Source organism: Rhinoraja longicauda, chromosome 14, assembly GCF_053455715.1.
Source record: "Rhinoraja longicauda isolate Sanriku21f chromosome 14, sRhiLon1.1, whole genome shotgun sequence".
NCBI lineage: Eukaryota > Metazoa > Chordata > Chondrichthyes > Rajiformes > Arhynchobatidae > Rhinoraja > Rhinoraja longicauda.
In genome coordinates, this window is record NC_135966.1 from 27,320,304 (window position 1) to 27,342,736 (window position 22,433).

The 22,433-nt window shown below is 40.3% G+C and overlaps 1 long non-coding RNA gene across 1 annotated transcript in view; it reads right to left on the reverse strand.

The window, feature by feature from the left end:
- The window catches only part of LOC144600155 (uncharacterized), a 96,566-nt gene that overhangs the window by 9,317 nt on the left and 64,816 nt on the right, over positions 1-22,433 (reverse strand). Inside the window, exons 2-4 of the long non-coding RNA XR_013548093.1 lie at positions 21,653-21,694; positions 12,564-12,663; positions 7,067-7,203 (exon numbers count right to left, since the gene is read on the reverse strand). This is a non-coding gene — a long non-coding RNA (uncharacterized LOC144600155). The remainder of the gene's footprint in view (positions 1-7,066; positions 7,204-12,563; positions 12,664-21,652; positions 21,695-22,433) is intronic.

Below are 22,433 nucleotides of genomic sequence, written 5' to 3' on the forward strand. Positions count from 1 at the left end.
AGCCTCCTAGCATCCTCCTCGCAGCTAACACTGCCACCCAGCTTCGTGTCATCCGCAAACTTAGAGATGTTGCATTCAATTCCCTCGTCCAAATCATTAATATACACTGTAAATAACTGGGGTCCCAGCACTGAGCCTTGCGGTACCCCACTAGTCACTGCCTGCCATTCCGAAAAGGACCCGTTTATTCCTACTCTTTGCTTCCTGTCCGCCAACCAATTTTCTATCCACCTCAACACTGAACCCTCAATACCATGTGCTTCAAGTTTGTACACCAATCTCCTATGTGGGACCTGTCGAAGGCCTTCTGAAAGTCCAGATATAACACATCGACTGGTTCTCCCTTATCCACTCTACTAGTTACATCCTCGAAAAATTCTACAAGATTCGTCAGACATGATTTGCCTTTGGTAAATCCATGCTGACTTTGTCCGATGATTTCACCACTTTCCAAATGTAATGCTATCACATCTTTAATAACTGACTCTAGCATTTTCCCCACTACTGATGTTAGGCTAACTGGTCTATAATTCCCCGTTTTCTCTCTCCCTCCCTTTTTAAAAAGTGGGGTTACATTAGCTACCCTCCAGTCCTCAGGAACTACTCCAGAATCTAAAGAGTTTTGAAAAATTATCACTAATGCATCCACTATTTCTGAGGCTACTTCCTTAAGCACTCTGGGATGCAGCCTATCTGGCCCTGGGGATTTATCTGCCTTTAATCCATTTAATTTACCTAACACCACTTCCCGATTAACCTGGATTTCCCTCAGTTCCTCCATCTCTTTAGACCCCCGGTCCCCCGCTATTTCCGGCAGACGGTTTATGTCTTCCTTAGTGAAGACAGAACCAAAGTATTTGTTCAATTGGTCTGCCATCTCCTTGTTCCCTATGATCAATTCACCTGTTTCCGACTGCAAGGGACCTACATTTGCCTTAACTAATCTTTTTCTCTTGACATATCTATAAAAGCTTTTGCAGTCTGTTTTTATGTTCCTTGCCAGTTTTCCCTCATAATCTATTTTCCCTTTCCTAATTAAGCCCTTTGTCCTCCTCTGCTGGACTCTGAATTTCTCCCAGTCCTCTGGTATGCTACTTTTTCTGGCTAATCTGTATGCTTCATCTTTTGTTTTAATACTATCCTTGATTTCCCTTGTTAGCCACGGATGCACTACCTTTCCTGGTTTGTTCTTTTGCCAAACTGGGATGAACACTTGTTGTAGTTCATCCATGCGACCTTTAAATGCCTTCCATTGCATGTCCACCGTCAACCCTTTCAGCATCAATCGCCAGTCTATCTTGGACAATTCACGCCTCATACCCTCAAAGTTACCTTTCTTTAAGTTCAGAACACTTGTTTCTGTATCGACTTTGTCACTCTCCATCCTAATGAAGAACTCTACCATATTATGATCACTCTTGCCCAAGGGGCCTCGCACAACAAGACTGCTAACTAACCCTTCCTCATTACTCAATACCCAGTCTAGAATGGCCTGTTCTCTCGTTGGTTCCTCGACATGTTGGTTTAGAAAACCATCTCTCAAACATTCCAAGAAATCCTCTTCCTCAGCACCCCTGCCAGTTTGGTTCACCCAATCTATATGTAGATTGAAGTCACCCATTATAACTGCTGCGCCTTTAGTGCATGCATTTCTAATTTCCTGCTTGATGCCATCCCCAACCTCCCTACTGCTGTTAGGTGGCCTGTACACAACTCCCACTAGCGTTTTCTGCCCCTTAATGTTTCGTAGCTCTACCCATATCGATTCCACTTCCTCCAAGCTAATGTCCTTCCATTCCACTGCTTTAATCTCCTCTCTAACCAGTAACGCTACCCCACCTCCTTTTCCTTTCTGTCTATCCCGCCTGAATATAGAATATCCCTGGATGTTGAGCTCCCAGCCTTGGTCACCCTGGAGCCATGTCTCCGTAATCCCAACTATATCATAATCATTAATAACTATCTCCACATTTAATTCATCCACCTTATTACGTATACTCCTTGCATTGAGACACAAAGCCTTCAGGCTTGTTTTTACAACTCTCTTACCTCTTGTACGATTATGTTGAAAAGTGGCCCTTTTTGATTTTTGCTCTGGATTTGTCTGCCTGCCACTTTTACTTTTCACCTTGCTACCTGTTGCTTCTACCCTCATTTTACACCCCTCTGTCTCTCTGCTCCAGCTCCCATCCCCCTGCCACATTAGTTTAAATCCTCCCCGACAGCACTAGCAAACACTCCCCCTAGGACATTTAACCCGTTTAAGACGAATATGCAAAAGTGCACAAGGGGAAAGTCATTGAGAAATACTACCAAAGTCAGCTTAAATATGTTCACATGGAACAAAAATACTTGCAAGACTAGTCTGCTTGTACACTGGTCCATATTCAAGGACTCAGCAGCTGACCTAAATGAGAATACTACTTCATCAGTAAGTGTGTAGAGGACTGTATGCCTATGAAGTCAGTTCTGGTGTTCTTGAACCGTGAGATCCATTCTCTGATGAATACAGGTCTGAAATGTTCAAGTCAGGGGATCTTTGTAAATCTATCAGGAATGCCAAGATATAATTCCAGACCAAGCTAGACTCCTGGACTAAGCACACAAGGATTTGTTGAGTCTGGCAAGGCATACATGCTATGACGGCAAAGCAAAGTTGGCTGGATGTACTGCAAAAGTGGATCACTCCAACGCATTCTATATAAACAAGAAACTGCAGATGCTGGGCTATCAAAAAGACACAATGTGCTGGAGTAACTCAGCAGGTCAGGCAGCATCTCTGCAGGACATGGATAGGTCATATTTTGAGTTGGGATCCTTCTTCAGATGGTTTGTAGGGGTTTGTAGAAAGTTGGTAGAGAATAGGGGCACGACAAAGATTGCTAGGTAATAGATGAACACAGTTTGGGGGTGGAGGGTGAGTTTGATTGTCAGATGTTTGGATAAAGGCCACAGTTGAAAAACAAAAGTTGTGAGACAAAAGGATTGAAGATTTGCTAATTGTAAAGCAAGTGGAAGGAAAGTAGATCGAGGGGGAGGAGAGAAATTGGTGTGTCTGGGGGGGGGGGGGGGGGGGGGGGCAGTGGGGAGGGGGAAGGAGAGAAAGGGGGGAGGGGAGAAATGTGAAATGAAGAAGCAATTGATAGAGATTAAGTAAAATTAAAGAATTCAATGTTAGTTCTGTTGGGTTGTAAGCTACCCAAGCAGAATATGAGGTGCCATCCCCAAGGTTTGCGCGTGGCTTCACTCTGGCAATGGAGAAGGCCCAGGACAGAAAGGTTTACGGTGGTTATGGAGAAGGATAGGGCTGGTTCAAGATTTAAGGAAATTTAAATTGGGGAAAGGCTGACTTTGGAGACATTAGGCGAGAACTAGCAGGGGTTGATTTTGTGAGTCTGTTTGTAGATATGGGGGTGGCTGGCATGGGAGGCTTTCAAAAGCGAGATAGCAAAAGTATAAGGACAGCATGTTCCTCTTAGGGTGAGGGGCAGACTGGCAAGTTTAGGGAACCCTGGTTTTCAAGAGATGTTGAAGCTCTGATCAGGAAAATGGAAGCCTACATCAGAGGCCTACATCAGAGCAGTTGGAATCAAGTGAATCTCTCTGCAATTATAATTGTTGGAGGACACTTAAGAAAGCAATCAGGAAGGCAAAAAGAAGACATGAACTGGAGCTGGCAGGCAAGGTAAATGAATGTCCCAAGAGACTCTACTGATATATTAAGAGTAAATGGGTACTTCAGGCTAGAATAGGTTGCGTTAAAGGTCAGCACGCTTGTCTTTGTGTCGAAGCACAAGAGATGGGGGAAAGATTGAATGAAAACCTCGTCTCTGATTTTACCGAAAAGATCATGGATGCTCAGGAATTGAGGCAGAGGAGTTGCGATGTATTAGATCATATACGAATTACCAAAAAGGATGTATTAGAGCTTTTAAAAAACAATTAAAGTAAATAAATCCCCAAAGCCTGTACATCCTCGGACTTTGTCGGAAGCTAGGGAGAAAATTGCAGAGGGCCTTGCAGTGATACTTAAGCCATCGTTAGCCACAATTGAAGATTCAGTGGACTGGAATGTTGTACCGTTATTTAATGAGGGCAGCATGGATAAGCCAGGAATATAAGGCCGATGACCCTGACGTAATGGTGGGTGAGCTGGGAGGTGATTTTTAGGGACAGGTTCTACCAGTATTTGGTTATGGACTGATTAGGGATGGTCAGCATGGCTTTGTGTGTGGGAAATAATAACTCACAACTCTGATAGATTTTTTTAAATGGTCACCGAGGATTAATGAGGGCAGGGCAGTGAACGTTGTCTGTATGGACTTTAGCAAGGTCCCACATATTAGGCAAATTTGGAAGGTTCAATCACATGGAATTCAAGACAAGCTGAATTCAAAATTGGCCTGGAGGAAGAAGTCAATGGTAGTTGTGGAGGGCTGTTTATCTCATTGGAGTCCTGTGATCAGTGGAGTACCGCAAGGTTTGGTGATGTGTCTCCTGCTGTTTGTTATATACAGTAATAATTTGGATGACATTGTGAATACATTTGCAGATGACACCAAAAATGGTGGTGCAGTAGGCAGTGAGGACGGATATCTAAGATTACAACAAGATCTAAATCAATTGGGATCGGTGGGCCAAGGAATGGCAAATGGAATTTAACCCGGACAAGTGTGAAGTGGTGCACTTTAGTATATCAAACCAGGGCAGTAAATGGTAGAGTCCTGGAGAGTGTTACAGAATACAGAGATCTGAGAGTACATGGTTCCCCGAAGATGGAGAGTCAGGTGGACAGTGAGGTGAAGAGGGCGTTAGGCACAATTGCTTTCATTGGGAAGGGTACAAAGTACAAAAGATGGGATACCATGATGCAGCTGTGCAAGTCATTGGAGTATCGTGTGCACTTCTAGCCACCCAGCTACCTGAAGGATGTCATTAAGTTAGAAAGAGATTCACCAGGATGTAGTCTAGGCTTGTGGGTTTGAGTTACAGAGAGAAATTGGATAGGCTGGGCCATTTTTCTTTGGGGTAAAGAAGGCTGAGGGATGGCTTTATTGAGATGTACAAGATCATGAGGGGCATGGATATAGTGAACATTCAGTCTTTTTTGCCAGGGTAGAGGATTCTAAAACTAGAGGGCATTAGTTTAAGATGAGAGGCAAATCATTTAAGAGGGACTTCAGGGGCAACTGTTTCACTCAGAGGGTAGCCATATCTATAGAAATAGTTATAATTATGACTTACGAAAAACATATGGATAGATATATGAATAGGAAGAGTTTCGAGGGATATGGGCAAAATGCAAATAAATGAGACTAGCCCAATATGCCAAATTCTGCACTAACTCTATTTACAAGTTTCCAAAATACATCAAATGACAGATTAGTGTTCATTGACTTCAGGAAGCAGAGTGGAGTATACACCCCATTCTTTAATAATGGTGCTGAAATGGCGATGGTGAGGTTCAGGTTTCTAAGTGTAAATATCACCAACAATTTATCCTGGTTCAATCACAATGACACTGCAGCCAGGCAAGCACACCAGTGCCTCTACTTCTTTGGAAGGCTAAGGAAATTCAGTATGTCTCCATTGAATCTTACCAATTTCGATAGGTATACCATAGAAAGCATCCTACCCTATCTGGATATATCACAGCCTGGTATGGCAACTGCCTTGTTCAAGACTGAAGAAATTGCAGAGTTGAGGATGCATCATCTGATTTTCTTAACTATGAACCAGAAATTGTCCTCCCCTCCTCCCAACTCATTTCACTGAACAGAATTGCAGCAGCCAAATACAACACACAGTAGCAATTGTATCAGCCATTAAGCATCAGCCACACTCGTATTTCTAATTCCTTTTATTGCCGTTTCATGATTTTAAACACTTCACTATATTTTCTCATTGTCTGCACACTTCCAATGAACAGAAACACAAATTTTTAAGTAGTTTTCTCATTTATTTTATTCCAGTGGATCCATGCAGCTTGATGTCTAAATCTTGACAAGGCTTGCTGCACTGTGAGCACAATACTGCACTCACTACTTGAACTAAGGTTTGCAATATTTAATACTTTAAATATGTAGTTGCTTAATAATTTTACTCCCACTGAGGACATATTTCAAATCAATAAACAAATGTTTTGTGAAGTGAATTCAGCCGATAGCTGTATTTTAATCCTTCATGAGACTATGTTGATGCATCCCTTCTTGCATCGTCTGACAAATGGGATTTTAGATTATTTTGGGGGAATCTAAACTAAGACTAAATTCTTCACTAACAGGCTGTCCTTCGCACAGGCTTGCATAAATAAACTAAAAGTAGCACTGTGTTCATTACTAGTGTTGAGTTCTCAACTGCTGCACCTTAGTTGTATTCCATGTGCCTTCTCAAACTATCTAATTAATGTTCTTTAAGGAGAGGCCAATTCCAGATGAATGGGCACCACCCAGTTAATGCTAAGTTAGGGTGTCTGTATCAAGTTAACATGTAATTTTAAAAAAAGAATTAAGCCTTAATTTTTATGCATTTTGCCATCTTAATTTAGAAATTGGTCCATTTGTCTCCATAAACTGCATTAAAAATCATTTTGCACATGTTTCAGCTTTATTATACCCATTTTCCATCACGTCCCACCCACTGGGAAATTGAATCAGGAACTTCTAGCTGTGGTTTGCCCAGTGTGGATGTTATTTCCCGAGGGCATTCATTTCAAGCTAATTGGTAGACATGTAATGAATACGAGCAATCTGTAAACAGCATTTTTCACTCAGAACAAAACAAAGAGCAAACTCCACTATGTCACCTCCTAACAGTGAACTAAAGTGGGCAAATAGGTCATTGACGTTGGGCTCAGTGGTCTACCTGATTGAACACTGTACTGAAGAAAATGTTTGCAGGCTGGATTACTTACACGAGAGAAATATTGATGCCCTGCAGCGATTAGCACGGTGAGCTCTGCCTGAATGGTCTGGGGACTTGGTTTGGGGACTTTGTGGCTCAGGAACTGACTACCAATATTAAAGAAGTTTCTCCATCCCTTGACATTCCCATCACTTTCACTCACCTTCATTCCAGCTTATGTTGCTGTTGGCAACTGACGAGAGTGCTCTTCTGTGCAATAACTCACTTCCCAGCAATCGGTGCAGCAGTGAAGTAGCAGCTGCAAGCTCTGTCTCCAGTCATTTCCAGGAAACACAGGCACTGTTTTCATAAAGGAAAATTGATTCAAATTACCCAAATTACTTCAATATCATATATCACCAAGTTACTCTTTTATTCGGGCATTCACTTTGGCATTGGAACTAAAGTCAGTACCCATTTAGAAGGGGGACATCCAATTTCTAGACATCTGTCTTTATAAAATTTGTTACTGCACATTTAAACAAAATTATATTTCTGAATGCTTTGTGTATTGGAAGATATGGGGGTAGAAATTAACTTTTGTTTATTAACCCTTCCTGTTGTATTTCACAGCTGATGGTATCTTGCAGTTGTAGTACAATTCTTGTTGGAAAATAGAATATCAGAGGCTTTTATTTATCCTTTTATTATATTAACAATTGCTCAGAAGCATCTTCAATTGAGGCAAACTAATCCTAATAAACAAAGGCCATGTTCACAGTTGTTGAGGCCATAAGCTCCAGAATACAGTATCTCTCTGACTATTCCCACATCTCTAACTTGTTCTTTCTCTAAAATGCCCCTTAAAAACATAGGATGAAGAAGGCGAGTTCCTTTATTGGCTTGGTGCTATGGTTGGAAACAAGATCATTTTTAATTTATGTGCGTCATGACCAACATTCTTCACGACTGAATAAATCAATTCCACTTTACGATTTTTGCTTATTACCCCTTTCCTTTACTGGGCAGAAATCTATTTCTTCCTCAAAGTACATTTGTGTTTTACTGATGTCGAGCTCTTGATTATATTTTAAGGAAACAGTGTAACTGGTAGAATCTGATGATGTGAGGAAAACAGTGAAATATTGATGCCCTTTCAAGTGATATCTCTTGTACCTCTTGTAACGCAGTCCTGGCTGAGCCTGGTATAGTCAGTTTTGAGGCAAGTTCAGAACAAACTAAAATCTGAAAGAACAGAGATTCACAAAGGTTGCTCTGCATATTTCCATGATTTTTCTTTTCTTTACTCGTGACATTGGTCTCTCATACTTCACCCAACAGGATGCAGAAAAACACTAACAGTATTATTCAAATGAAAAAGAGGAATAATAGTTTAGTGTATAGAACCAAATAAATATAAATTGGCTTTCAAAACCATGTTAGTACTAAAACTTCCAATCAGAACATAGCACATAAAACAATACAGCAAAGGAACAGGCCCTTCGGTCCACAATGTCTGCCGAACATGATGTTGAGATAAACTAATCTCATCTACATGCCCATGATTCATATCCCTCAATTCTCAGCATATCCACGTGCCTATCCAAAAGCCCCATAAACACCACTATCGTATCAGCCTCACCAGCACGTTCCAGGCGCCCATCATCTTCTTGGTAAAAATAGCTGCCCCATGCATCTCCTTTAACCTCTACCACTCTCACCCTAATGCCATGTCCTCTAGTCTTTGACAATTCCACCTGGGGTAAAATTTCTGACTGTCTACCCTATCTATGTCCAATAATTTTATATAGTTCTATCAGTTCTCTGGCGTTCCATAGAAAACAATCCAAGTCTGTCCAACCTCTTCTTGTAGCTAATACCATCTTATCCAGGCAGCATTCTGGTAAAGCTCTTTTGCACCCTCTCCAAAGCCACATCCTTCCTTTAAGGGGTTGTCCAGAATTGGACGCGACACTCCAAATGCACCCTAACCAAAGTGTTATAGTGCTGCATCATGACTTCTTAAATCTTTTGCTTAGTGCCCTGATCAATGAAGGCGTGCATACCTTACAACTTCTTTGCCACTCTATCTTCATGTGTTTCAGTGAGCAAAGGACTTGGACCCCAAGATCCCTCAATGCCATTGAGGATCTTGCCTTTAACTGTACACTTTCCCCTTACATTCAGCCTCCCAAAGTGCAACAGCTCACACTTGCTTGGATTAAAATCCATTTGCCATTTCTCTGCTCATTTCTGTAGCTGATCTATATCCTGCTGAATACTTTGACAGACTTCCTCACTGTCTGCAACTCCAGCAATCTTGGTGCCGTCTGCAAAATTACTAACCAACCCATCTTCAATTAAGTCCAATTCAATGGTTCAACGATTCAGTGATACTTTAATAGACTTGACTGCCGCCACTGGTCTCCCCAGACTGGTCATTCCCCTCAACGGTATCTAAAAGGGTGCCTATTTTCAAGGGGAATGGGCACAGGAGATTCCTACACTCTCTGCCTACTCCCTTTGCTGCTGGTCACCCACCTGCTTTCTGCCTGCATCTTAGGTGCGACCATGTCACTTGAACTCCTACTATGACACTCTCACAAACCCGGGCGATCCTGAGGTCACCTTGCCACACCTCCAGTTCCCTCACACGGTCAGCCAGGAGTTGCAGCTGAGTGCACTTCCCACAGTTGTAGTCCTCAGAGAAACTGGAAGGCTCCCTGACCTTCCATATCCCGCAGGAGAAGCACTCCACCATCCTACCTGCTATGTTTTACTGGACGCTCAGGAAGAATTACACACAAAAACCAACAGACTGTACCTTAACCTGCCGTCACCTCTACTCACCCCCTCACTGTAACCTTTCGAGGTAAAGCATCAACACTTACTGTCAACACACAGCACTTGCATCTCAAGGCATAGCTTCTCCCAACATGGCCAATAGGTCACTCCGCTAAACCTTCCATTCTTCCTTTCTTCTGAAGAAGAGTCTCGACCCAAAAAGCTACCTATTCCTTTTCCCCAGAGATGCTGCCTGACCCGCTGAGTTACTCCAGCTTTTTGTGTCAGTCTTCGGTTCAATCCAACATCTGCAGTTCCTCCCTACACATTTCCTTTCTTCTTATTGACCGCTGTGCCTCCCAATGAACCAATCCCACAGCTTTTCTGTTACGTTCCACTTCTGGTCTTGTACTGGCAATTCATTGAGTTATTTATTACACCACATATCTAATGATCTATAGTCAATGACAGTGCTCCCACCAACCTCTTTAGTAGTGAATTCCAAAGATTCACCAGCTTCTGGTAGAAGAAATTTCTATTTATTTTAGTTCTAAAAAATCAACCCTTTATTTGGAGACTCCCAGTTCTAGAGACCCCAGTTCATGGAATAAATATCCCTGCAGCTACCTTGTTAACCCCCAGAGGAATTTTGTAAGTTTGAATGAGATTACTTCTCAATCTTCTGAACCTGAGAGAATACAAGCCCAATTTATCACGTGTCTACTGAGGGAGAGAAACCAACCCATTGCCATCTCCATCTCCCAGCATCATCTCAGACCCCTCCATCCTAGGAATCAAACTGGCGAATCTTCATTGTTCCCCCTTTATCACAAGTATTAAATCCTTTATGTAGGGAGATTACACTGATACACAAGTCCAGCACAACAGCAGTATGTCTTCCGTACTTCTGAACTCAAGTTGCCTTCTAATAAAGGCCCACATACTATTTGGCTTCCGAATTTCTTATTGTAACATTGTGAATTGTGTACGAGGATACTTGGGTCAAGTCAAGTCAAGTCAAGTCAAGTTTATTGGTCACATACACATACAAGATGTGCAGTGAAATGAAAGATCACCCACAGTCCAGCAATAGAGCAATAAAAATAAACAATTTCACACACAATCACAACCAACGCAAACAACAAAAATAGAAACATCCATCACAGTGAGTCTCCTCCAGTCACCTCCTCACTGTGATGGAAGGCCAGAATGTCTTTTCTCTTCCCCTGCCGTCTTCTCCCGCGGAACATTCTGACCTTTCAATTTCTTACTTTTTAAAGCATACTCTGCTTTGTTATTTTTTCTACCAAAGTGATAACCTCATATTTACCACATTATACTTTATCTGCCATGTCCTTTTCTATGCACTTAACCCCAAAAGCTTTTTTGCATTCTCTGCACAACCCACACTGACATCCAGTTTTATATCATCATTAAGCTTAAATATATTACACAGTCCCTAATTCCCTGAAACCGTTCGGCATCCCCGTCACAACCCACACAGTCATCTGTTTTATTTTACCAGTAAGCTTAAATATATAGCACAGCCCATATTGGTATATTACCCTATGTGGTCTGATTTTATTTAATCACAGTTGTGGCGCTTTATTAAAGGCAGAAATTCTGAAAGTTCAAATATACTGCATTCACTGGTTTCCTTTTACCAGTTATAATCTCAAAAAAATCTGAAGTTTTGATAACATTTCCTCTTTAAAGATCAATATTGACATTGCCCAATCTTTATATTATTTTCTAACTGCCCTGTTACCACCTTTTTAGTAGATTCTAGCATTTCCCTATGAATGATCTAAAGCTCCCTGTTTTTTTTAACCTCTCTCTCTTTTCTTAAATAATACAATTAATTTGTTGGAACTATACAATATACAACTATACAAGAAATTTGGAAGATGACAACTGGTTGATCCATCATCTCCACAGCCATCCCTTTCAAAACCTTGGGGTGGGTGCAGCTCATCTGGTTGAAAGGATTTCTTGGCTTTCAGTCCAATTTCTCTAATGCTAATTTTCTTCCTGAAGCTAATTTGTCGCAGTTTGTCATTCGGTCTGGATCTGTAAACCTCCATTTCTGGGAGATCTTCTTACACCATTTGTGAAGACAAATACAAAACATTTATTTGATTTCTCTGCCATTTCCTTAATCCCACTGTAATATTTTTTGTGTTTCAGTTTGCAAGATACCCATCTTAACATTCGCTAATGCTTCTCTTTTTACATAGCTATAGAAAATTTTCCTTTTTAAAAAATTTCTCATTGGATTACTCTTGTATTCTACTTTCCCTGTCCTGATCAATTTCCTCTCCATCTGCTGTGTTCTTCAGGCATACTGCTCATTTTTTTCATCAAAATGACCCAGTGATCTAATATAATTTCAAACATCTCATGTTAGCCAAGTGGGGAACACCCATGGGGTTTTTGTTCCTTGAAGGGATATCTATTTGTCACAAACCATGCACTAATCATTTAAATGTTAATCCTTACCTGTTTCCTGTAATTCTTTAATGTAGTTTCCCAGCCTACATCAGTTAACTCACATTTCGTACGTTTTTGCAGTTTATCTTGTTTGGATTTAGGACATTGGTGGCAAAAAGGACTGAATAACTTTTAGTGTTAATATAAGACTCCATCACATTACAATCACTCTTCTCGTAAGGCTCCTTAAGTCTCGGATTATAATTAACTTTCTTATTGTACAGTATTAAATCTGACATACCCTATTTCCTCTCTTGTGCATCAACATAATTGGCCAAGAATGCATCTTTCACATAATCCTTATACAATTTATTAGTTTGCCCTCCTAAATATTTTCAATGCATAGATTCATAAATTTATAGAGCATCATAGCACAAAGAGGCTGTGAGTATAATTGGTCTGTCATGTCAATGACAGATTAATGTTCTCTGTGACTGTTGTATTACCTTTATTACACATGCTTCTAATTTGCTCTTCTTCATTTCTTTTTCATTTCTTCATGTGCAGAGGGATCTTGGATGTGCAAGGGTCCAGGTTCTTAGCTCCCTGAAAATGGTAACACAAGTAGATAGTGTGATAAAGAAGATGTATGACATGTTTGCCTTCATTACTTGGGCGATTGAGTGCAAGAATCACGAAGTCGTGATGCAGCTCTATTAGACTTTAGTCAGGCCGCATTTTGAGTGTTGTGTGCAGTTCTGGTTGCCCCATTACAGAAAGGTTGTGGAGGCTTTGGAGAGGGTGCAGAAGAGGTTTACCAGAATGCTGCTGGATAAGGGGTATTAGAGGTTGGACAAACTTTTATTGTTTTCTCTGAAAGGCCGGAGATTGAGGGAAGACCTGATGGAAGTTAGTTAAATTATGAAAGACGTAGATAGGGTTGCCATTCAGAACCTTTTTCCCAGGGTGGAAATGTTAAAGACTCATGGGCGTAGCTATTAGGTGAGAGAGCAAGGTTTAAAGAAGATATGTGTGCTTGGAACACACTGCCAGAGGTGGTGGTGGAGGCAGATGCCATAGTGGTGTTTAAGAGGCTTTTAGATAAGCAATGAATATAGTCTATCTATGACTATGACCATGACTATAGAATATGAAGTGAATGGAGGAATGTGGAGGCAGATGAGATTAGTTTGTCTTGCTGTTCTTGATATTTGGCACAGATATTCCTGTTGGAGTCCCATAGACCATTCCCATCAATATTTTCTAACCTTTGCTTTTTCTTAGCTCCATCAAAACCGATTCTACATCCTGATGTTCTGAGCTGCAATCCCTGATCTCTAGCCATTATATCCCCTCAGGACTACTTCATCTCCTTTCTGTTTTATCCAATTACCATTTTCTTCTGACTTAGCTCTAAATGGAGGTCCACCAGTATCCATGAATGTTTTTGTCACATCCCGATACACTCTGATTATCATTAATTATTTTGCTATCCCTTTCCTTCTTTTTCAACTTTCTGAATTTCTTCTCACTCGAACCTTCTTCTTCATTCCTCACACCCCAGTTAGATTCCACCATGGAGTACACCCAAAAAGAGTCCATGGCAGTGACAGGAATGTGAGGATATGTGAGAGAAAGGGTGATTAGAGAGAATAGGGTCCTCAGGAACCAAAGTAATCATCCACGTTTGGAGCCATAAAAGTGATTCTCAATAAATATTTCTGCTCTGATTTCACCACATGAAAACTAGGGAAAACTAATAGTGATGTCGTGAGCAAAGTTTTGTATTGAGGTCGAGGAGGATCTGGATGAACTAAGACGTAAGAAGTAGATAAATCCGCTAAATAATCAGATATATCCAAGGAAACTGTGGGAAGCTCGAGAGGGGAAAGATTTAATGGGAAGCCGAGATTCATTGTTACACAGTAGGTGGTGGGTATATGGAACAAGCTGCCAGAAGAAGAAGTTAGGCAGGTACATAACAATATTGGAAAGACATTTGATAGGTACATGTGTGATAGGAAAGGTTTAGAGAGATATGGGCCACACAATGGAAACTAGGTCTAGCTTAGAAAGGGCATCTTGGTCGGCATGGACGAATTGGGCCAAAGGGCCCATTTCCTTGCTATATAATTCAATGCCAAAGTTTTCAAAAAACTAGGCACAGACAAATATCTAACTGAATGAGGATAAGAAAAGTCAAAATATTTGGCAGTACACGTAAGGGTCTGAATTCACAAACAAAATTAACTTCTGGTGTGAAACCATGTTTGAATATGTTTCAAGTTACTATGGTCAAAACACCACAAGGTTTAGGTTACAATGCAATCAAGTACCAATGGCCATAAGCAACCAGGAAGAAAATCTTTGATTATTAAATGTATTAATGTGACTGCAGGATAACATTGTAAAGCACAAAATAAGCAAGTACAAAAGATGGCTGAATTTCTTTTTGCTACAAGAAAGTCCACGAAAATGAATTGTAAGCAGTCAAACAAAAAGGTTGAACTAATTATAAAAGTAATGAAACATGTAAACAATGCAGGGTGTGGAGTTAAGCCAGTGAAGACATCTGTTCAGACTTGGAAATAGCCAGCAAGGCCGATTCAAAGAATATACATTGATTATTTGAGAGAAAGAGACCAACAACTTCTAAGTACTAAAGTGGACACAAAATGCTGGAGTGACTCAGCGGGCCAGTCAACATCTCTGGAGAAATTGGATAGGTGACATCACCTATCCATTTTCTCCAGGGATGCTGCCCGACCCGCTGAGTTACTCTAGCAGTTTGTATCTATCTTTGGTATAAATGAGCATCTGAAGTTCCTTTTTATTATATTAACTTCTAAGTACTCATACATTGTCACTCAATACGGATTAATGTGCAACATACAAAAAGCCACAGATTGCTGGAGGAACTTAGCATCTGTGGAGGCAGGCGAATGATCAACATTCATTAGGAATAGTCTGTCTCCATAAATACTGCCTGACCTGCTGAGTCCCTCCTATAGTTTCTTTTTTGCTGCTGATTGCAATATCTGCAATTTTATGTCTTATTTTTGCTATATCTAATTATAATTGCAATATGTTGGCTCCTCTGTTGCATAGCAAAGAATTGAGATTTATTTTTTTCCCATCCAAGCTTACTGGCAGGGTAAGTCTTCGTTTCATTCATTTTTATTTTTATTTGATCACGTTATGAAAGAGAATGGTGTGAAGTAAAAACTCAATTCACCATATCATCCAGCATCAAAAGGATTATCCAGCAGAAGGATTATGGAGAATTGTCAAAGAAATACTGAAGAAAATGAAACATTGATTGTCAAACTTTTGAAAAACCACACAACACGTCTTCAGTCTGAAGAAGGGTCTCGACCCGAAACGTCACCCATTCCTTCTCTCCAGAGATGCTGCCTGACCCGCTGAGTTACTCCAGCATTTTGTGATACCTTCAATTTGTACCAGCATCTGCAGTTATTTTCCTACAGAACATGCCACGTTTCACAACAGGTTTAATTCCTGATGAGTTACGAATGCATGAACACAATTAAAGCTTTGTTCAACCAAATCTTGCAGAGAGTGCAATCGCAACTCAAACCTGAGAGAGAATAGGTTTAGTGGTTGCTATTGCTTTATTGGTGGTTACTATTGGTTTATTATTGTCATGTGTACCGATATAGTGAAAAACATTGTTTTGTGTGCTAACTAGGGAAATCATCTCATACACAATTACATCAGGTCTCTCTAAAGAGAAAATAAACTGGGTAGATAATAAATCTACAGAGAAAATGCAGATTAAAAATAGCATGGTTTATGCATCTAACAAATCTGATGACAGAGTGATAGCTGAATATGTAATATAAAGAGGTACCTTGTGAAAATAAAAGGCAGGATTATGAGTGTATTTCTAAGTCATTTAATTCCTGCCTGAGACCTAAAAGGGGATATCAGAGTGATATGAGAATATATTCCAGAAGTTAGAACTGTGGAAGAAATCACATAAAATTCTACTGAAATGAGTAAAAAAGTAACACTCTCTTCAAGTTAAGAAGGGGATTTGTTGCTGATGACATTAGTTTGTAGAAGATCAGAGCCTCATGAAACCTAAGGAGGAGTAGGAACTGCACCTAAAGTAAATATGTGAATCATTAATTGGAAGAGGAGAGAGTCATTTAAATGAGACATATACAAGTATAATATGTACACATATAGTGTAGAATACACAATTAACAAATATCTTAGCTGATCTCCACCCATCTCGGTGATTCATTTCATTCCTAGCATGCCTGTGGTCAGAGCAAGAACAGAATAAGAGAAAAGTTATAGCGATTGGAGAAATTCATAACTCAACATGATTGGTCAGAACAAACACAAACAAAAACACAAACCCCTCATTTATTTTAATGGTTTCAAGACTTAAGACAAATTTAATGCCAGGTTAGCTCTAGTAAGGCACACCCAAGACTATAAGTGTCAGAAAATAACTGCAGATGCTGGTACAAATCGAAGGTATTTATTCACAAAATGCTGGAGTAACTCAGCAGGTCAGGCAGCATCTCAGGAGAGAAGGAATGGACGACGTTTCGGGTCGAGACCCTTCTTCAGACTGATGTCAGGGGGCGGGACAAAGGAAGGATATAGGTGGAGACAGGAAGACAGTGGGAGATCTGGGAAAGGGGAGGGGAAGAGAGGGACAGAGGAACTATCTAAAGTTGGAGAGTATTGACAAACCAAATGTTGTCACCAAAATTTCACTTATCCAGAGGTTGTAGACAAGGATGTCCATTATCTCCGCTCTTATTTGCCCTCGTTATAGAACCACTCGCCGAGAGTATCAGATCACACCCAGACATTCACGGCTATAACACTAAACATACAATTAACAAAATTTCCTTATATGCGGATGATGTACTATTATATATCACAAATCCTGAAATTAGCATTCCGAATTTACTAAATCTCATAACTCAATTTGGCTCATTCTCCGGATATAGAATTAATTGGTACAAAAGCGAAATCATGCCAATTACGGAACAAAATCCGGCTATACTTCAACAATTCCCTTTTAAAATTGCCTATGAAAAGTTCAAATACCTTGGAATCTACGTGACTAGGAAATATACTTCTTTATTTAAATCAAATTTTCCTTCTTTAGTTACTAAATTACATAGAAATATCCAATTTTGGAAAACACTCCCCATTTCACTAGCTGGTCGAATTAATGCTATAAAGATGATCTTCCTCCCACAGCTACTATACTTATTTCAAGCAATCCCGATACACCTTCCAAAAAATTTTTTCAAAAAAATTGATTCAATTATTACTAATTTTATTTGGGATTATAAGACCCATAGAATAAATAAAAGACATTTATGCAAGTCTAAAACTAATGGAGGATTCGCTTTACCAAACTTCCTATTTTATTACTGGGCGGTTAATATTAAAAATATAACCTTCTGGCTGGACGACATTGATCGGCAACCAGATTGGTTAAAGTTGGAGAAGGAGGATTGCTTACCATTTGACATTGGTGCGATCTTATTCGCCCCAATAACTTTGAATAAAAAAACATATGGAGGAAATCCGATTATACATAGTGTTATCCGTATTTGGAAACAATTAAAACTCACTTTAAAATTGAGTAATTTATCTTTCTTCCTACCCATTGCAAATAACCCTTCTTTCAAACCGTCTGTCTCAGATAGAGGATTCATTCAATGGAAAAGTTATGGAATTAAAATGGTGGGAGACCTCTATCATAAGGGAACTTTTCTCTCTTTTCAGGAATTACAACAGAAGTATGGATTACATGCTAATAATTTTTTAAGATATTTACAACTCAGAGATTATGTAAAATCACATACGCAAGAATATAGATTTAGAGGCCCAGGAATTCTTGATGAATGCTTGAACCGTCACTACAATACAAATAAATTCATATCTTATATTTATAATACTCTTTTAGATACTGACATTCCGTCATCAGAATCATATAGACGAGCATGGGAGGACGAATTGGCTCAACCCATAACGCAAGACATATGGGACGAACGTTTACAACACATACATCAATGCTCGTTAAACACTAGACACTCATTAATACAATTTAAAATATTACACAGACTACATTATTCGAAGACAAAATTAAACAGGATCTTCCCAAGTATCTCTCCTATTTGTGATAAATGTCAATTTCAAGAAGCCAATTTAACTCACACTTTTGTGACTTGTACAAATATGCAAAATTTTTGGATCAATATTTTAAAAATAATTTCCAAAGTTATCGATAACCAACTGGATTTAGATCCAAAATTAATAATTTTAGGATTATCAGAACACATTACAAACTTTACGTTAAGTCAGAGACGCTTTCTTGACTACAGTTTAATAACTGCGAAAAAATTAATACATAAATTTGGGAAAAAAACAGTAGCCCCCACAACTAAAATGTGGATTACGGAAATGACCGAGACCTTGCATTTGGAAAAAATAAGGTTTGCCTTAATTGACAAACCAGATCTATTTTTTAAAATATGGTCTCCATTTATTGAATTTTTAAAAAAGTAAATGGGTTTGTCACAAAACTAAAATTTAAAACTAAAGTTAAAACTTGAGTTTAGGGTCGGATGTACAACTATACTCACTAACTCCCGGATCTATCCCCATAATTTTTATGTTTGTAATTCTCTTTTTTCTTTGCTTTCTCTCTATTAGTTTATAGTCTCTTTTTTTTCAGTCTCTTTTTATCTTTATTTTTTCTTTAAAAATTTAAAATTGAAGCTATGTAAGAACTCTATAATCAGTTTGTCGTTTATTATTATTTGTACATATGCTTTAAAAAATTTTAAATTTAAAGTTGGAGAAGTCAATGTTCATACCTCTGGGCTGCAAGCTGCCCAGGCGAAATATGAGGTGTTGTTCCTCCAATTTCCGGTGGGCCTCACTACGGCACTGGAGGAGGCCCAGACAGAAAGGTCAGACTGGGAATGGGAGGGGGAGTTGAAGTGCTCAGCCACCGGGAGATCCAATTGGTTAATGCGGACTGAGCGCAGGTGTTGAGCGAAGCGATCGCCGAGCCTGCGTTTGGTTTCGCCGATGTAAATAAGTTGACATCTGGAGCAGCGGATGCAATAGATGAGGTATGTCAGTTACAATCACAGAAGCACACAACATGGAAACAGCCCTTTTGGCCCAACTTGTCCATGCCAACCAAGATGCTCAACCTCAGCTAGACTCACTTGCCTGCATTTGGCCTACATCCCTCGAAACCTTTTCTCTCCGTGTACTTGTGCAAATGTTGTCGTACCTTCCTCAACTACTTGGACTACTGTAACAGCCTCCTCTATGGTTCACCCTCAAAAATCATCAATAAATTCCAATACATCCAGAACTCCGCTGCCCGTCTACTCACCCACCCCCCGACCCGTGACCATATCACCCCCGTCCTTTACAAGCTCCACTAGCTCCCCATCCCCCAGAGAATCCAGTACAAAATCCTCCTCATGACCTACAAAGCCCTCCATAACCTGGCCCCATCCTACCTGACTGACCTCCTCCACAGACACACTCCCACCCGCACCCTCCGCTCTGCTGCTGCTAACCTCCTGTCCCCCCCCCCCCATCTGGACCAAACTCAGATCCTGCGGGGACAGGGCTTTCTCCATCGCTGCTCCCACACTCTGGAACTCACTACCTCAAACCATCAGAGACTCCTCCTCACTCACCACATTCAAAACATCACTGAAGTCTCACCTGTTCAACACTGCCTTCAACCACTGACCGTCGCTTCACCTTATTCTTCCTTTCCTGTTTGTTTATTTATTTATTTTTATGTCTTATTTACCCTGTAAAGCGTCTTTGAGTGTCCAGAAAAGCGCTATACAAATGTAATGTATTATTATTATTATTATTACTTCCTCTGACATCCCATTCCGTATACCCAGCATCCTTTGGGTGATACTCAGTTTCCTATTAAATCTTTCCCTTCTCATCTTAAAACTGTCTTCTAGTTTTTGATTCCCCTGCCCTTGGAAAAAGACTGCATGCAATCACTCTATCTACGTCCCTCATGATTTTATACACCTTTATAAAATCACCCCTCAACCTCCTGCGCTTCATTGAATGAAATCTTAGTCTGCCCAACCCTTCCTTTTTATCTCAAGTGAGGCCACACGCAATGACCTTACTATCCTTGGCTTCCTCTTGTCAGAATGATCCTGTTCTTATTATGACTAATGCCATTACACCAGAATGTGAAGATATTGTGCCACCTCATTGTCCATTTAGTTTAATAGCTGCACCCTATTATTTATTTAATTGCCTGCAGTGCTGTCCTATAGCAACATCAGTACTCTCGTACCTGTCAGGAACAATCTTCCCTCGGTGAATGCGCATACATAAAGTCACTCCGCTCAGCCGAACCATATCCGTGCAGACTTGTTGTTCTTAACAAGGCTTTTGCCAGATTGTGCCAAACGTATTCAAGGAGCAGCCTCATGCTGTCTTCCCTTTTCTTGTGGAGAGTTTGCCCAGTATTCTTTCTCCACCACATTTGCCAGAACTCTGCTCAGGGATGGCCGCTGACTCCGTTGTCACCAACACTGTTGGTTCAAAGGATAATCTTTTGCTTGACAAAAAACACTTTGTTTTTTCACACAAGCTCTGTCCTTTAAATTTTCCTTGCATATTTGTAAAATACATGCAAGTGCTTTTTCAAACTGATGCAATGATTCAGAATGTTGCATTGAGAGTTCTTAAAACTTATGATTTTGGGGGGAAGATAAAATTGGGCCGTGCGAGGTTGGGGAACGATAAGGCTGGAGGCTTTACAGGGCAAAGAGCTGGAAGTGATGAAATCTGTCACCTCCGTTCAGTCCCTGAAGAACCTATTTGATCTCCTGGTGGCTCAGCACCAACTCCCCCTCCCATTCCCAATCTGACCTTTCTGTCCTGGGCCTCCTTCATTGTCAGAGTGAGGCCCAGAGCAAATTGGAGGATGAGTACCTCATATTTCGCTTGGGTAGTTTACACCCCTGTAGCATGAACATTGACTTCTCTAACTTCAGAGAATCCCTGCTTTCCCTCTCTATCCCCTCCCCCTTCCCAGTTCTCCCACTAGTCTTCCTGTCTCTGACTACATTCTATCTTTGTCCCGCCCCCTCCCCTGACATCAGTCTGAAGAAGGGTCTCAATCCGAAACGTCACCTATTCCTTCTCTCCCGAGATGCTGCCTGACCAGCTGAGTTACTCCGGCATTTTGTGTCTACCTTCTATACTCAATTCCCTGATGTATAAAGGCCAGAGTGCCACGCTATCTTTTTCACAATCCTATGTACCTGCAACGCCACTTTCGAGGAATTATATGCCTGTACTCTTAAATGTCTTTACAACACTCTCCAAGGCCTTGCCATTCACTATGAAGGTGCTGCCCTGGTTTGACTACCTAAAATACAACAACTTACACTTATCTCAATTAAACTCCATCTTGCTGAATATTTCAAATAAAATTATTAGGATTTTTATAATAAAACGAATAGCAAAGAAAATCTTTTCACAACCAATGTTCAACATTAGTTCAAGAGATTCTCAAACTTACCAGTGGAGTAACTGCTTCCTGTCGATGCTCTTCTTCAATATCCTGTGGAAAAACGATGGAACGAAAATTAAACAAAGATAGCTAGATATTGTAAGGAAAGTGTGCTAAACTAATCTGCTATTGGGAAATGAAAGAAAAGAACTTGATGAGGCCTAGTAGTTAAATTCCAGAGTCTCAGGATTTCTGGTTTCCTCCCCCCAAACAAATCCTCCTTTTAGTTTTTTTAGTTCTACAGCGCGGAAACAGGCCCTTTCGGCCTACCGGGTCCGCACCGACCAGCCATCCCTGCACATTAACACTATCCTATACCCACCAGGGACAATTTTTACATTTACCAAGCCAATTAACCTACAAACCTGTACGTCTTTGGAGTGTGAGAGGAAACTAAAGATCCCGGAGAAAACCCATGCAGTCACGGGGAGAACGTACCAACTCCGTACAGACAGCACCCATAGTCAGGATCAAATCCAGGTCTGAGGCGCTGCATACACTGTGAGGCAGCAACTCTACCGCTGCGTCCTCCACCTAGATCCAAGGAAAATAAATCAGGGCTATCCTGTAGAGTAAAAGGATTTAATGCATAGAACCCAAATATTGTTTTACACAGGGAAAGACCATTGATTTAGCCTTCAAAGCACAATCTTGGTTTGTCAATACAATTCTAGAATCCCGTCCCTTAAGATTTCATGCAGTCATTTCTTTAAAAGAAAAAACACTAGTCATGGTGTTAAATTCAAATAATTCAAAATATCTCTAGGGTGAATAATATTTTCTTTGAATC